Source organism: Bidens hawaiensis, unplaced genomic scaffold (genome assembly GCF_021521415.1).
Source record: "Bidens hawaiensis isolate Kalapana, Puna unplaced genomic scaffold, B.hawaiensis_p1.1 tig00044229_1, whole genome shotgun sequence".
Classification (NCBI taxonomy): Eukaryota; Viridiplantae; Streptophyta; class Magnoliopsida; order Asterales; family Asteraceae; genus Bidens; species Bidens hawaiensis.
The window spans coordinates 83,336-100,002 of NW_027497858.1; positions in this window are offsets into that span (position 1 = coordinate 83,336).

Genomic DNA, 16,667 nt, shown 5'->3' on the forward strand with positions numbered 1-16,667 from the left:
TATGACCTTATAGACACCATAATCATTATCCATGCACATCAAATACACATTACATCCATGATTAGGGTTTTACTTGAACTTAAAATCAAGAAACAAACGATTAACATGAAATAACACCAATACTAGCTATCAATTCAACAATCAATACATCTTTCAATCAAAACAAGACATATGAACATCATGTATATAATTTCCAGATTCTAGGGTTTATAATTATACCTTCCAAAGCACAAAAATAAGCAAGGGGAAGGTATAAGATGACTAGAATCGGGTGTAGGATGCTTCAATTGTGAAAACCAAGATCAAAAACCAAGCAATATGTGTGTGTGTGTGAGCCGATCGTGAAGAGAGGGGGGGGGGTAGCTGCCATCGGGTTTGGGGAGGGAGAGAAGGAGGTTAGGGTTTAGGTTAATATTACTAATAACAATATATTACACTTAAGTCCCTCAACTTTCAAATGCTACTTTTTTAGCTTAATTAACTTAGTTTGCACATTGAGTTAACGTTATATAACATGTTATCACATAACACATAAGTCTAACACATAATTATCACATAATTATTGTTTTGACGTTTTTCGTTTATTCACCAATTGTTTGCATCAACTCGTTTGCGTTTCGGTGCAATTCCCGAAAGACTACACATGTAGTAAGTGTCAAGCGTCATTTAAACCCTAGTTTAAATGTAATGAGGTGTGCGTTACAGATTCAATGATCTTAAGTTTGAATTGACGGAGTTGAGTTAACAGAGTTAACGGAGTTAACCTGAAATTGACGATTGTCACACGTATAAGTTGTTGGAGGATTCTTGATTACTATTGACTTTTTTTTATCGAGCTGGTCTGTCACATAAAAAACTTGTCGTGCATGTGAGCCCAATATGAAAGGATCATTCTTGTGTCCTAATCTACTAAGTTCAAGCAATGTGTACCCAAGGTCGTCTTTCTTTACCCTGTTTTTATTGTCAACCAAGTCACACTTGAACAACGGGATTTTTCTAAAATGGTAATCAAGTACCCATATGTCCTATAAAACCCCAATATCGCTTGTCTCGGTGTAGGTTTTAACTTCTCTAGAAATGTGCAAGTCATTTTCTACTACACTAATGTAACATCACAAAAATTTCGAAATAAAAATACCAAATTTCAAAGTCCAAGGACCAGAAGAGAAAATTTTGTTCTCCTGTCCAATCGGGATACGCGACGGATCAGAAGGAGGGCCATCGCGTACCGCGATGGGTATGTTTTCTAAACCCAAGAAATGGAAAGACGGTGATACGCGACGAACCAAAACCCAACGTTATCGCGTATCGCGATGACGAGGTCTGACATGATGAGATGACACGTGTCCCGCCACGTGTCACATGGTGGCACCATGTCCACGTGTCACCACGTGGCACCACGTCCGCCACGTGGCGACGCTACCAGTGAGTCTTCAAACCTACGTCGCGATACGCGACGGGATTTTCATCAACCATCGCGTACCGCGATGTTCGTTTTTCAACTTATAAATAGGGGTGATTGGCACCTTCATTTGCACACCAAAATCTCTCTCTCTCTATAAAAACTTTCTCTCTCTACATCGATTTTCGTGCCACCAACCCGACAAATTATAATTTCGTAATCCGCACCATATACCGACAATCCCGACGACCGGCGACCTCATTATGCGTGCCGACCTCGTAACGTGTGACGACCTCGTAAACTGTGCCGACCTCGTAACGTGTGACGACCTCGTAAACTGTGCCGACCCGACATTTTTCCTCAAAGTACGTGCACGACCTCGCGACCCTCAAACGTTACCTCGATTTGCGTACCGAGGAGTTGTTGATCAAGATTCTCGATATACGTGCAAGCGTCAAAGTGCTGCCCGAGAATCTAGAAAATAATAAGCCAAGCAAGGTAGGGTTTCTGTCCAAATAAAATATTATTATCTCAAGGCTTAGACCCTAGTCAGGGGTATAGCCTAGACCTTGATCAAATTATAACAATCAAATTTCTTTATAAGTAAGAAATACAAAATTATATAAACAAAGGTTATAACAAAAATATAATTTCTTCATGGTTAAGAAATATAAATATTCATATACATGAAAAAATAGTAAAAATAATATTTCTTCAAAAGTAAGAAAGATAAGTTTTACCTACAAGAGGTATAGTTAATATTAGTGTTTCTTTATGATTAAGAAACATGATATTTTATATACAAAATGTTATAGACAAATGACGTTTCTTCTTGAAGAAGAATCATGGCACGTGATTAGCAAATAAAGAGAAAGGATTCATGTCCAAAGTATTTTATACAAACAAATGATTAATCAAGATTTAAGCTATCAAAACTAGACTAAAGGTCTGTAGCAGGATTAAGAGACGATCCGGGTATTTATATAAACCTATTTTATTATAGGCCAATCATTCATTCATTCACAAAAGGTTTTCAAACGAGATCACCACATCATTCAGAACAGACAGTCACAGGTGAATACGTTAAACCTTTTTCAGTCAAGATAAACGGGTTGTTTATCATAAATAAAGGCAGTTAAATAAAGATTTATGGGATTGCGTGATCCCTATTAAAATACAAGATAGAATATAAAAGCAACTCAGACCGAGTACACATGTGTCTGTATCCAAACATAATCAATCTAGTCTATCAATCAAGGCTACGTGGCCACAGACTAGAGATCATAATAAAAGTTCTCCAATGGGTATCATTTCTCAATGGGCGTCAGTTCCCAATGGGCGTCAGTTCCAGGAGAACCGTAATTGTGTGTTTATGGCAAGTGGTGCAAATCCCAGAAATAAGAGACATTTCTGCTGAGGGTGTTTCATGAAAACTATCTTGTCAGTCAAAGAAATATTTATAAAATGTTTTTAGAGTCAACGATTCACCAGCATATCGCTGACCTATTTTCCCTCCCAAATATTACAGGAAATAAAGTTATACAGGTAGCATGGATTTATAGCCAACTCATGGAGAAGATGCTCGCATCGTAGAGATGGCTCAATATTTTAAATTATTAAAATATTGCAAACAATATTTAAACAAAGTTTTATAAATAAAACAAAGGTTTGAAAATCAAACTCTTGAATATTTATTATTCGAAAAGCTTTATATTAAATCAAATATTTTGTTATATTTTACAAATAAACTAATGTTTCAAAATTAATATTTTATTATAAACTAAAGACTTCCGCTAAAACTCTGATATATTTTCAAAACAGGTACCAACTATCGGTCACACGCCTAGGCCCTAAGTGAGGGTGTGACAACTAACCCCACTATACTAGTGCACTTTACCTTCTCTAGATTTTGTACAAATGTAAATTCGTTGATGTCATAGACTTCATAGCTCAATACGTTTCTATTTGGTCCATATGAAATCCACCTTACGGTCTCTAATATACTTTCTCATGATTCCGCTAACTCTCTCTCAACCTGATACATATATACTACAAGGGTGATCAAATATAATAAATATTTAACTGGTAAGGCCGTTATGTCATATGTAGTATACGTATGTACCTCATATAGTAACCACATACCAAACTTTAAGTTGTGCTCTTTCTCTAGCCATAGAAATGTGCTTTCACGAACAGATCTGAAATAAGAAACAATTTCTGATTTATTTTGCAGGACATAGAAATGTGCTTTCACGAACAAATCTGAAGAAATGTAGTCCATCGATTTGCCCGTTGATAGTGGAACTCCGTCTTTATTACTTACTCTATTCTTATTTTCAATCGAGTTCCTCGGGCTATTAGGAATACCAATAGTCTTCAAGTCATTTTTGAATAGGCTCAAGAACTCAATCGTCTCCTCAACAACATTCTGTTCAGCAATGCATCCTTCTGGCTTTGTGCACGGTTAAATGAACCATAACATCAAAAAACGTGGAGGGAAGTATTTCTCAAGAAGGCATAATTTCACAAACAAATCTGCCTCCAATTTTCCAACCTCCTCGACCTCGATCTCCTTGCAACAATTTGAGTTGAAAAAAAAAACATAACCTGAAATAAAAAAGTATACAGTCACGTAACCACATGTTGTATTCCAACATACAAAAAAATTAAGGAGTGATATGGTGATATGAAAATAAAAATAAGAACGATACCTTATTATAGCATATCTTATGGGTTATGGCATAATAGATCGTATTGCAAGGGGCAACAACTATTGCATAAGCATGTGATAGTCGAGTGATTTTTTCTGTCCTTTAGACTAACAAAACTTTCAACATTTGAACAATACCCTTGTGGGACCCATAAATTGTACAACGTGTCGCACAACTTGTCTTTTTCCTCTATTGTTAATGTGTAACTCGTAGGCGGAAGCCTAATGTTTGTGCCGTCTCTCTTAGGTTGTAACTCTGGCCTTAAGTGCATATCATCCAGATCGAGTCGAGCCTCCAATCCATCTATCGTCTTTCCCGGAATGTTTAACAGTGTTCCTATCAGACTCTTTGCCACATTCTTTTCAATATGCATAAAATCTATACAATGGTTGAAAGAATTAAACCGCCAATATCTAAGTTTCCGATGACAAAATATTAAATTTCTTCCAGTTGGATTTACCGATGTTGCCTTGATCTTTTGTATCTGATTCTTTGTTCCCCTTTGTTTTATTATTTTCCCACCTCTCCCGTTCGAAGCTAGTTACATTGCTGATGCATTGTTCTTGTGGCCCTTACCCCACATGTTTATACAATATTGCATCTTTTTATATATTTCTACCCCGTTCTTAGGTATTGGTTCACTTCGAAACTCTTGTGTTCCATCGAATCCCTTCTTTTGCTTTCGGAACGGGTGGTCATAAGGTAGATACCGTCTGTGGCCACCATAGCTTTGCTTATTTGATCTTCTTAGTTGAAGATAGTGTGTTTCCTTACCACAAACTACACAACCAAAGAAGCCACTATACCAAGGGCGGGATAATCGTTTATGGTCCATAATACAACAACATGTAGTGTAAACCTTTCTCGGGCATATGCATCGTATGTTTCTACCACCGTATCGAATAACTGTTGTAGATCTTCAATCAACGGTGCTAAAAATACATCAATATCGTTACCCGGTGTCCCCGATATCAATAACGATAGCATGATGAACTTCCTTTTCATACACAGCCGTGAAGGTTGTAAATGACAGCTAAAACTGGCCAGACACTGTGGTGTCGATTTCCTCTATTAACATCCACCCTATCAGTTGCAATGCCTAGCCGTAAACTTCTTGGATATTGTTTAATGAATTAATATCTATCATCTATTGCAGCCCATGCGGGTGAATCCGTCGGGTGACATAAAACACCGTCCTTTATTCTACTTTCTGCGTGCCATTTCAAATGTCATGCAGTCGTCGATGACTGAAAAGGTCGTTTAATCGGTGGAATTATGGCAAAGTACCATAATACTTTTGATTGAATTTTATTGTATGTTACTTTTTTAATATAATCCACCTTCCATCTTGATTTTCCACAAGTGGGACATACTTCATATTTTTCGTACAGTCCCTTGTAAAGAATGCAGTCTCTAATGCATGCATGTATTTTGTTAAAACCTGACCCCATTGCTATGTTCTCTTAACCTCATATTTACTACTATCCATTTCATTACCTTGTGGAAGCATCTTCTTAAAGACAAGAATGAATTCTGTAAAGCATTTATCTGAAACTCCGTACTTGCTCTTCGCGTTGAAAAGTTGTATCAGCGCAGAAAACTTCGTGAAGTCGGGATAGCCTTTGTAAAGTAGCTTCTCAGCATCTTCAATTAGTTTTACAAACTTTGCATAATCACGGTCATCCGTGAAGTTATCATCTGTAGCTTCAACCATATTTACTGTTGGGGCGGCATCAGTTGGTAATTCCAATGTAAAATCGCTTGTGTGTATTTCCTAGTTGTCATCCAAAACCGGATAACTAATTTGGGGCTCATCCTTTTCTCCATGCTTAGACCATATTGTCTAGTTTTGATCTATGCCATGTTTGAATAAGTGATGTTTAACATTGTCCAGACTAAGTGATATGTGGTTTAAACAAGTCTGAAATGGACACGGTATTTCTTTTATTGGCTTATTGCTCGATTTCTTTAAATGGCTAACTGCATAATTTGTAAAACTTAGAACTCCATCCATATAAACCTTTTTGTTTCTATTCATTGCCATCCAAGACTTGTCCGTCTTTCAAATCACCATTGTAAACATAATTAAACCATATAACTAATTATTCTTATCAATTAATCGAACAGCATACCTATTCTATTCATAATTAAACCAAATAAGTAATTATTCTTATCAAGTAGTCGAACAACATAATTACTCTACTAATCAAACAGAAGGAAATAATACATACCTTACTTTCTATTTCTCATAGAGGTTTAAATTTGTAACCTACGTTGTCATGTGTTTATCAATTGGGTCGAACCTACGTGAGTTGTGTTTAATTAGATTTGTGTCGAAACGGGTCATGGGTCAGAACGGGTTAGGGTCTAGGTTTTTTTTTATTTTTTATTTTATTTAACGAGGACAACGGAGGAAATGTTTCAATTTTTTTTTACTTTTTTTATTTTTGAGTTATGATTTTTTTATTACTTTTTGAATATTTTTAGTTATGATTTTTTTTATTATTTTTAAATTAAAAATTTAAGAAATCGTCCAAAAAAACATAAGAAACCAAAACCCATCTCGTTTAAATTTGTCAACCCATTTTGACCAGATTGTAGATAATAGGGTAATTCGAGATAATAGAGTAATTGGGGATAATAGAGTCCGATTGGGGATAATAAAGTCCAAATGGATATAACAAATTCCAATTGGGGATAACAGAGTCCAGCTGGACTCTGTTATACCCATTTGGACGTTGTTATTATAACATCATGTTTTCTCATTTCGGTTAATAAAATGAAAATATGAGTTTTATGAGTCGGGCTAATGTTGGGTTAAATGGATATGGTTTATGGACTTGGGTTAGGAAGGAAAGAAGAAAAAGACCATGGGCTTAAGCCCATGATCCATAATTATATAAACCTTAATTACCAAATAATCCATTCATTTACACATATTCCATACACCACCCAAAACACACACTTAAGCACTCTCTCTAGTTTCTCTCGTTTCTCTAGCTGAACCAAGAAGGAAAACCGATCCCGATCCAAGGTAATGATAATATTATATTGTATGAACTCAAACCCGCTAGATCTAGTTGCGAAACGACGAGCCGACTCCCTTAAACCGTTAAAGTCTTGATATCCGGGTGGAATCGGGTATAAACCGAACCAAATATGAGCTTAGGGGTCACCCTAGCTCAGATCTGGATCAAAAGGGACTAAAAACGGTAAAAACAGTGGTGAAATAAGCGAGATCTCACTTTTCCAGCAAGATCCCGGTTTTCAGGCGATGACGACGCCAGAAATACGTATCCTAGGATGTTAGAGAATGTTCTGACATTCTGACCTAACCCTAGTTCGTTAACGGCGAGTTAACGAACTAGAGGTAATTCGTCAGGGTGATTCCTTAATGGAAGCTTAACGAACAAGCCTTAGTTCGTATCCAAATTCGTTAAGGAAAAGATAACGAATTAACCCCTGATTCGTTACGCCAATTCGCTATGGAAGAATAACGAACTAGCTTCATTCGCTAACTAATACGTTAAGCAAATTCGTTATGTTAATTCGTTAAGTAGTTCGTTAAGGGAGAAATGACGAATGAACCTCGAGTTCGTTAAGGGTTTTGTTCGTTAAAGGTTAAGTTCGTCAAAAGGAATAGTTCGTCAGAAGGTCCAACTTGTTACCAAAGCCAGTTCATTATGATAGTGAATTCGTTGAGAACTGAGTAACGAACTGGAAGGTTAATAAAATGACAGAACAGTCCCTGAACTTATAAAAGAATGATTTAATTACAAAATAGCCCTTGAACTTTATTAATTTATAGAAGATACCTTAAAGGGATTGAGAGGTTAACAATACAACGTTAACCCTAGCCAGGGGCTCTGCCCCTTGGACCCCGATAGGGGCTCCCACCCGTAGAACCCCGCTGCCAGAGGCGCTGCCCCTGGATCCATTCGTTGAGGGTAATAATTTAACTAGAAACATTATCTGGGTAGTGATAGTTAAATTGATACGTATAATTGTTATACAGTTAGTCGTGCAAAGTTGAAGAAAGGAATAACCATAAACGCTGAACGTAACCGCATTCAGGTGAGTTTCTAGCCCCACTTCCTTGTTATGTTTTTGGGGCTTTGTGTATACTCGATGTGATAGTCAATACACTTACCTTAAGTGGTAAGTGTATGCCTTGTATGATTCATGTATGATGATTGCTTGACGGTGCGCGAACGATCTTCGGATATTGCATGTACCGCCAGGTGGTAGTTAAAGATATGATTGATATATATATGACGTATGAATGATGTATGTATGTTATATTGATGGTATGTGAACGATCTTCGGATATTGCACGTATTGTTAAGGAAAGTGTGTAAAGACATGTACGGTACTGTTGCACGAAACAAAGGGACCAGACCCTAATAATATCTGTGAGGATAGGGACAAGACCCTAATAATACCTGTGAGGTTCGGTACCAGACCCTTATAATATCTGTGAGGGTAGGGACCAGACCTTAATAATATTTGTGATGTTGGGGACGAGACCGTTATAATATTTATGAGGATAGGGACCAGATCCTAATAATATCTGTGAGGATAGGGACCAGACATTTATAATATATGTGAGGGTAGGGAACAGACCCTAATAATATCTATGATGTTGGAGACCAGACCTTTATAATATCTGTGAGGTTATAGGGCGGAAGGCTCTTTAAGTAGTATGGATTGTGATGTATGGGAATTAATTGTATGTATGTATAATAGTAGGGTAATTGGTTAGGTATGAATATATATCTTCGGATATGTATGTTTGTATGATGTGTATGTATTGTATGTTTCCTAATTAACTAGAACTAACTCAGCGTACCAGACTTTTACTATGCACGCAGGTATATATGTTTATGAAGCTAACATGAGAATGGCACATGGCATGGATTGAACGGCTGACATCTGAATATAGAAGAGAAATGACGTTTTAAATATGATGTTGTATATTATGTTTTAAAGAAAAGATCGGATGTTTTGTAATAAATGATTAAAGTTAACATTTCCGCGAAAGTTTTAATTAACTATGATATTTAGAACTGTGTTTATGAGTAAATCCAACGCACAATATAGGGCACCGGAACGGGGCCTTACAGTTATCCACAATTGGACATTGTCATCCCCAATGGGACTCTATTATCCCCAATCGGACTCTATTATCCCTAATTGGACTCTATTATCCCCAATCGGACATTGTTATCCACAATTGGACACGGTTAAATGCCCAATTGGACACTTTTATCCCAAATTGGACATTGTTATCTCCAACTGAACTATATTATACCACATTGGACTCTGTTATACCAATCGGACTCTCTTATACTTAATTGGACTTTGTTATCCCTAGTTGGACTCTATTATCCCTAATCGGACACTGTTATCCACAATTGGACACTTTTATCCCAATTGGACTCTATTATACCCAATTGGACTCTGTTATACCCAATTGGACTTCGTTATACTCGATTAGATTTTTTATCACCAATTGGACTTTGTTATACCCAATTGGACTTTTTTATCCCCAATTGGACTCTATTATCCCCAATCGGGCACTGTTATCCACAATTGGACGCTGTTATTGTCAATTGAACTATGTTATACACCATTAGAATATGTCATCCCTATTTGGACTTTGTTGTCCCAGTTTTACTCTATTATATCCAATTTGACTTTGATATCCCCAATTTGACTCTAATATCCCCAATCGGACACTGTTATACATAATTGGACAGTGTTATCCCCAATTGAACTATGTTATACCCTATTGGAATCTGTTATCCCATCCCAGAGTCTATTATCGAAATTGGACTCTAATATCCCCATTGGATTTGTTAAATGTCGATCAAATTTGGATCAGTTAAATATTGGGTCGGGTCAGGTCGGATAAGAATTGGCATTTTTTTATACTATCGGAACTTGGATTTGGGTTAATTAAATAGTTAAAGGCCATGTTTTTATTTAAAGGATCGACTTATTTTGGAATTAGATTTGGTTAAATATTTAAGTCCAACTCCTAATTATAGAACTATAAGAACTTCTGTTTTTGTTATAATTTTTTTAAAATTTAAATTTTTTAAAAAAATGTTAGCTAATATTCTTAAAAACTAAATGACAATAGGAAGATTGGGGTCGGTAATAAAAATAGATTGGGTTCGGTAATAAAAATGTATTGGTGTCGGTCAGATTTCGCTATATACATTTACATTATATATTTATATGAGTAACATTATGAAGGTAACGTTTAAAAATAATAAAAAGATAATGATAATTAATGTATTTATAAGAGTAACATAATTTTTAAGAGTAACATTATATAAATTTACATTAAGTATTTATAAGAGTAACATTTACAAATTATAAAAAGATAATGATAATTAACGACAGCTAAAACTGAATGGTCGACCATAATTTCCAATTTCTCAAAATCTTTCCCTCCATAGTTTTCAAATCTAGCTTAATAATGACTGTTTAATATTAATAAGATTTTAAAATGGCGTCGTTAATCAATGTTTAATTGAAAATTAACAAAAATTGAAAATTTTAGATTGCCGCCATGAACAAATTACACTCATATTGTTATGGAAACATGCACATAATGATTCATTCCTTATCTGTTGGCGGTTTCAGTTCTAGAATTCGATTGACGATTTTCACAAATCATCTTCTTCTACTAAGGTTTGTGACGATTTGTAAATGTTTATTTGCAATCAACAACTCTCATTTGCATGTTACTTTGTGTCATAGGTCACGGAATTGGAAGGAACATCTGAAAAGAATGATGCATTGGAAGACCAGTTTAATGAAGAATTTCATGATTATTCAAGTGACTCTGATATGAGTTCCTCTGATGACGATAACAAAGATAAAGTCAATGATGCCAAAGATAATAAGAAAAGGGGATTGACCAGACTGCCAAAAATGCAAAGTGCCTACATAAATTCTGGTGTGAAAAATCATAAAGTCAAGTTCAATGCGTTTGGCAGGTAGTGGAAAGTACAGATCTTAATTCGTGAGTTTCGTAGGAGATCTGGTCAGGGAGAATGTGAATGTCAGTGTTCTTACATGGAGGGAAGCATCCAAAGAACTAAGGGATAAGTTATGGGAAAAGATTACGGTAAAATGTTTGATCAATTATTTGTTTGCATACATTATATTCCATTATATTTGTAATTGTTATTTCAGCGTTATTACGAAGTAGACGAAGACAAAAAGAAAAGTTGTTATGACTCGTCTCGGTGTGCTCTTAAGAAGCTTTCGAAGTAGGGTGTATAAATGGGACATACACCCCAACCTAGGTAAACTAGAGAAGTTAGCTACAATTCCAAGACGGTTTCGGACAATAATCCTTTACCAAGACCAGTGGGAGAGATTTGTCGTGTATACACAATCCAAAAAATTCGAGGTATAGGTCGATCTTTTTATCATCATCAACACATATAATTTCATTATATTTCATATTTTCATATTTATAAAATTTAATTAATACTTGACATATGTGAGATTTAATTTTCTTGAAGGATTCGTCAGACATAATGAAGGAAGCTCGAGCGATGTCGCGTTACAACCACCGGTTGGGAAGAGGTGGATATGCTCCTCTTGAAGAAAAAATGGAATGTTTTATTCTTTAATAATTCCCTAAATAGATGCTTAGGACATAAAAAAAGATTATGTGATTTAATACTAATGCACTTTTCTTATAAATTATAACAAGCTTGCAAACAACAAAGTTGAGAAAGATGTACCTCCATCCCGGTGTCTGATGTGGTATAAAGCCTGTCAAAAAAAAAGATGGTGAAATAGAAGATGAGGAGGTTAAAAAGCTGGGAGAGTGATATATTGCAAAATGTTTATGTTTCCCGTGTATATTTTATTTAATATTTTAATTGTTTTTGTTCATTTTTAGTCAAGATTTGTATACTACTAACACTTTTATGTTTCGTAGGTTCCGGGAGTTGATCGTGATCAAAAAAGAAGGAAAAAGAGTTAAAAAGAGCCAAAACGCAGATGCGGAACGCGTCAGGAAGGTGCCAGAACAGAGAACCGATCAGACCGGGCCGGTCTGACCGGCCCCCTTGGTGGATCACGCCGCACCGCGGGACTGGGGAGGCCAAAGCCCGTCACGCGGCACCTAGAGGATGCTGGGTGGACTTGAATTCATTTTTGTTATTATTTGGGCCTTGTTTAGGGTATTTAAACATGTTTATCTTAAACCTAAACATAACCTGAACCCTAGGAACGATTTTAGCAGCCCCAAGACCCCTTTGCTACTGATTTGGAGAGTTCTTGAGGTTCTTGGAGGCTTAGATCGATGTGGTGAAGTGTAAGACGCATATACGCAAAGACTGCGGGTTTTATCACCTTTAATCTTTCGTTTGTTTATTTGTTTATCTTGTTTCGCTACTATGTTTTGTTTGATTTAGACTATATGATGCTATGCTAAATTTCATAAACTATATGATGTTAGGCTAAATTCCACAAACTATATGATGTTTTGCTACTTTGTTTTGTTTGATTTAGACTATATGATGCCAGGCTAAATTCCATAAACTACCTAGGTCTGTGGAAGATAAGTAATGAAAGGTCGGGCTATACTCAAGCCTCAATTATTGGTATGAAAATGTGAAAATGTTATAAGTATTATGAATTTTAAAATCTGAATATGTTATTATATGATGCTTGTGTAGGTTTAATGTTAGAGTATGCCGTGTAGCCTGTAATATTCATCTTAAACTGCTAGTTTAGTGATTTACACCTCATTGCCTTATGGTTTTATAATCTTATATCTTGTATTGACGGGATGCTTTGGGTCCGGAGACCATGGGTCTGTATGTAATCTATTCATCTGGGTATTCACAATTCCTAAGTGGGGTTGTGGATATTTAAATAAAGCAAAAAAGAGAAAACCCTCATAAGTATTTAAACATGATCACAAAAGTACAAAAGTACAAATTAACTACAGACTTGATCATCCACGCTGTTAGCCATGTGGGGTCCCATTTCTCGCGTCTCATTACCATTAAGAAACGGACCACAAGGGACAAGCTACATTTAAGCCATACAGATGAAATTTTGCATGCTCACCTATGGTGATGGGTTCGGGATATTGCTTGATAACGGGGGTATGTCATGTTGTGGGGAACACTAGCTATAAATTAATTGAACCTTAATCATATCTAATGGCTGCCTGGTAGACTTTGATGCTTAAGCTTAGGTGGATAAACAATACCCTTGATCATCTTAACTATTCATAAAAATAGAGAAACAAAAGTTTTAATTCTGCTAATTTTGAGGTTTAAGTCAAGTTGGGGTGGTCTAGTCCGGTAAGAGCTGAAAACAAACGGGTCTTAATTGTGTAAACCACTGAGTACTATTATTGTCGGATCTTATTTGTCCCGGTAAAGATTAAGGCATGAGTTTAAGTGGACAAAAATATCAGTGATCGCGGTTTTTGCATTTTTTCTGAGCTTTAAAAAATTAACCTATATGTTTGTTAAATTGTAATTTTTCGATTTTGATCCAACTGCATCAAAATTTTTCAGGGACAAAAAAAAATAAGGATAAAATGGCAAAAGACGTCTTTTATGTTTGCACGGTTTTTCAATGGACGTCCTTTGGCAAACTTAATGACAAAAAACATCCTTTACGTTTCAAAACTATATCACGTTACATCCATTGACACTAACCTAGTTAAATTTTCTCGTCAAATCTGGTCATGTGCATGGCACTTGAGAGTATATTTGTAAATTTACTAGCAAATCCCCCCAACCCTCTCTCTCTCTCTCTCTGTTCAGAATCCATATCCACCATCTTCCTTCTTAACTCTCTAACACTCAAAACCACCACCACTTGCCACCTGTTGGTACATGTATGTCAGTAGTTCATAGTCTAACGTTTGTAATCGATTCTGTATTGTAATTATGTTTTTGATTATGTTTATGCTTATGTAACGAGCGAAGTTGTCAACAAGTTCGCTCAGGCGAACTTGTTGAACAAGCGAAGTTATGGACAACTTCGCCTGAGGCGAAGTTGTCATGTTTATTTAAACTGTTCACCGCAACAGTTTGAAGAGTTCGAGAGTTCGTGAGTTCGCGAGAATGGTTAGGGTTACGTGTTTACAAGTCAGAGTCTGTAATAGTGACCGCGTGTCACGTGTTCGTGTTATCAATATAACGTGTTTCGGTTATTGCTCGTGTGTTTGATTTATACGTATTCTACGCTCGTATCTAACTACGCAGGGATTCCGCACCTGCGCAGATAGCGACATCCCATGTACGATCCGTCCAGGAGCCAACAATTGGTATCAGAGCCATCGGCTCAATTGTGAGGTTCGGGATTTCACGCGGGTGTAGAAAACGTCTCGTTTGACCTATTCACGGGACGAGTTTTTGTTCGTTTTGAGTTCTATTCACTATATACAGTCATTTTCAAGCCTTTACAACGACCGGAAACTGCAAATTCGTCGTCATCAGATCTGAATATTTTCAGTGTTCATCGGGCGAAGTTACTGTTCTTCAGGCGAAGTTGCCGTCACTGAAAGTAGGGTTTCGGCGAAGATATAAGGTTAAGCGAAGTTATTCACAACTTCGCTTGCCTCATAAGTTCGCCTAAGCGAAGTTATCCTCAACTTCGCTTTCCTGCTAAGTTCGCCTAAGCGAAGTTATCCTCAACTTCGCTTACCTGATAAGTTCGCTTACTTTAAGAAGTTATTCTCAACTTCGCCGAGTCACACGAATTTAAGAATTTTTCCAGCGAAGTTAACACTTAAGCGAAGTTATTCCTAACTTCGCCTTTAGTACTGTTTGGACAAATTTTTGAATTTTTCGGGTTTTTGAGAAGATGTCGCAAATTAACATCTCTGAATTGGTGAAAATGGAAGTCGAAGCGGGGTCAGCCACTAAGGCCCCAAGGCTGTTAAAAGGAACCAACTTTGTTGCATGGAAGGATCGGTTTATTCAGTATATTAAATACCAGGATGCAAAGATGTGGGTGTGCATCCAGGATGGATATATCCCACCGACCATGGTGTACGAAGGTCGTGATGTGGTTAAGAAGTACAGCAAGATGGATGAAGAGGAGAAGAAGATGTACGAAGCCGAAAGCAAGGCTCACGCAGCCATCACTATGGCTCTTCCACAGGAGATCCTTCATACTTTCAGAAAGTATACATCGGCTCGAGAGCTTTGGGATGCTCTTGAAAATAGATTCGAAGGGAACGTAGGCATTCGTGCCTCGAAGATTAAACTGTTGAAGACTCAGTTCTCTGTCTTCAAATATTTGAAGAACGAATCTCTTGATGATATTATCACTCGATATTATCATCTAATGACAGAGCTAAACAACTATTCGATTGCTTACAGAGAAGAGGAGATAGTTGAAAAGCTTCTCGATGCTCTCCCACCAAAGTGGGAAATGTACACAGTTCTGATGAGGGAAGACAGAGACTTTCCTAATTGTGATTTGGAGACAGCAGTAAACAAGCTCAGAACCTTTGAGCTTAATATGGTACGTAAAGAGACACCAACAGATCAGATTCAAGACCCTGGTATGTATGGTGCCAAACTTAACTCAGGCCCAAGTTCGAAGCCTGAATCTGCTGCTTACTACTCCAAAGGAGAGTCAGGTTCTAGCTCTTCTCAGGAAGGAAACGTTTCAGTAAACATGAACGGTGATGTTTGCTTCGTTGCTGGAGGTTCAAGTGCTTCGAAACCTCAAACATCCAACAGTAGTTTCTCACCCAGTGCCTCAAGCAATAACTATTCCAAGATGCCAATGAGTGTCAAATCTGCTGAAGAACAGTTTGCAGTCTATGCATCTTTTATTGCTTCATATGAGAACTACATACAAGGGAAGATTGTGGACCCTGCTGTTTTGGATGAGGATTATGACCAGATCGATGCTGATGATCTGGAGGAGATGGATTTGCAATGGCAAATGGCGATGATAGTGAGGCGAGTCAAGCGTTTCATGAATAAGACAGGGAGAAAGTTTGTTGGTGGTAGGCCCGGATTCGACAAGTCTAAAGTGAGGTGCTATAACTGTCAACAGTATGGGCACTTTGCTAAAGAATGCAGAAACGAGAGAGTTGAACGGGGTCAAGGCCGGTCTGCACAGCCTACTGGGATTAGTAAAGAAGTCAATGCTATGTTGTCTAGAGAAGCCGGTGAATACAACTGGAACCTGCATGCGAATGAAACTGGTGAGCAGGCGAATATGGCTAAGGTAGAAAATGAAGATTGTGAGAAGATGACTGGAGAGGAGAAAGCTACTGGCAAGGAGAAAGCTTTCATGGCAGATAACGATGGTCAACCCTCCGAGGTAAGTCCTAAACCTGTTTGTACAAAATGTGAGAATTTGTCTGAGCAACTTGCGACCATAACTGATCAGTATGTTCGTTTAGATGCTGAATTTAAAAATCTTAAAGAAGATCATCATTTTACTAAGGCAAGAGAAAACAGTTATAAAGTTAAAATAAAAGCATGTGAAAAAGATGTCAAAAGCTTAAAAACTAAACTTGCTGAAAAAATTGA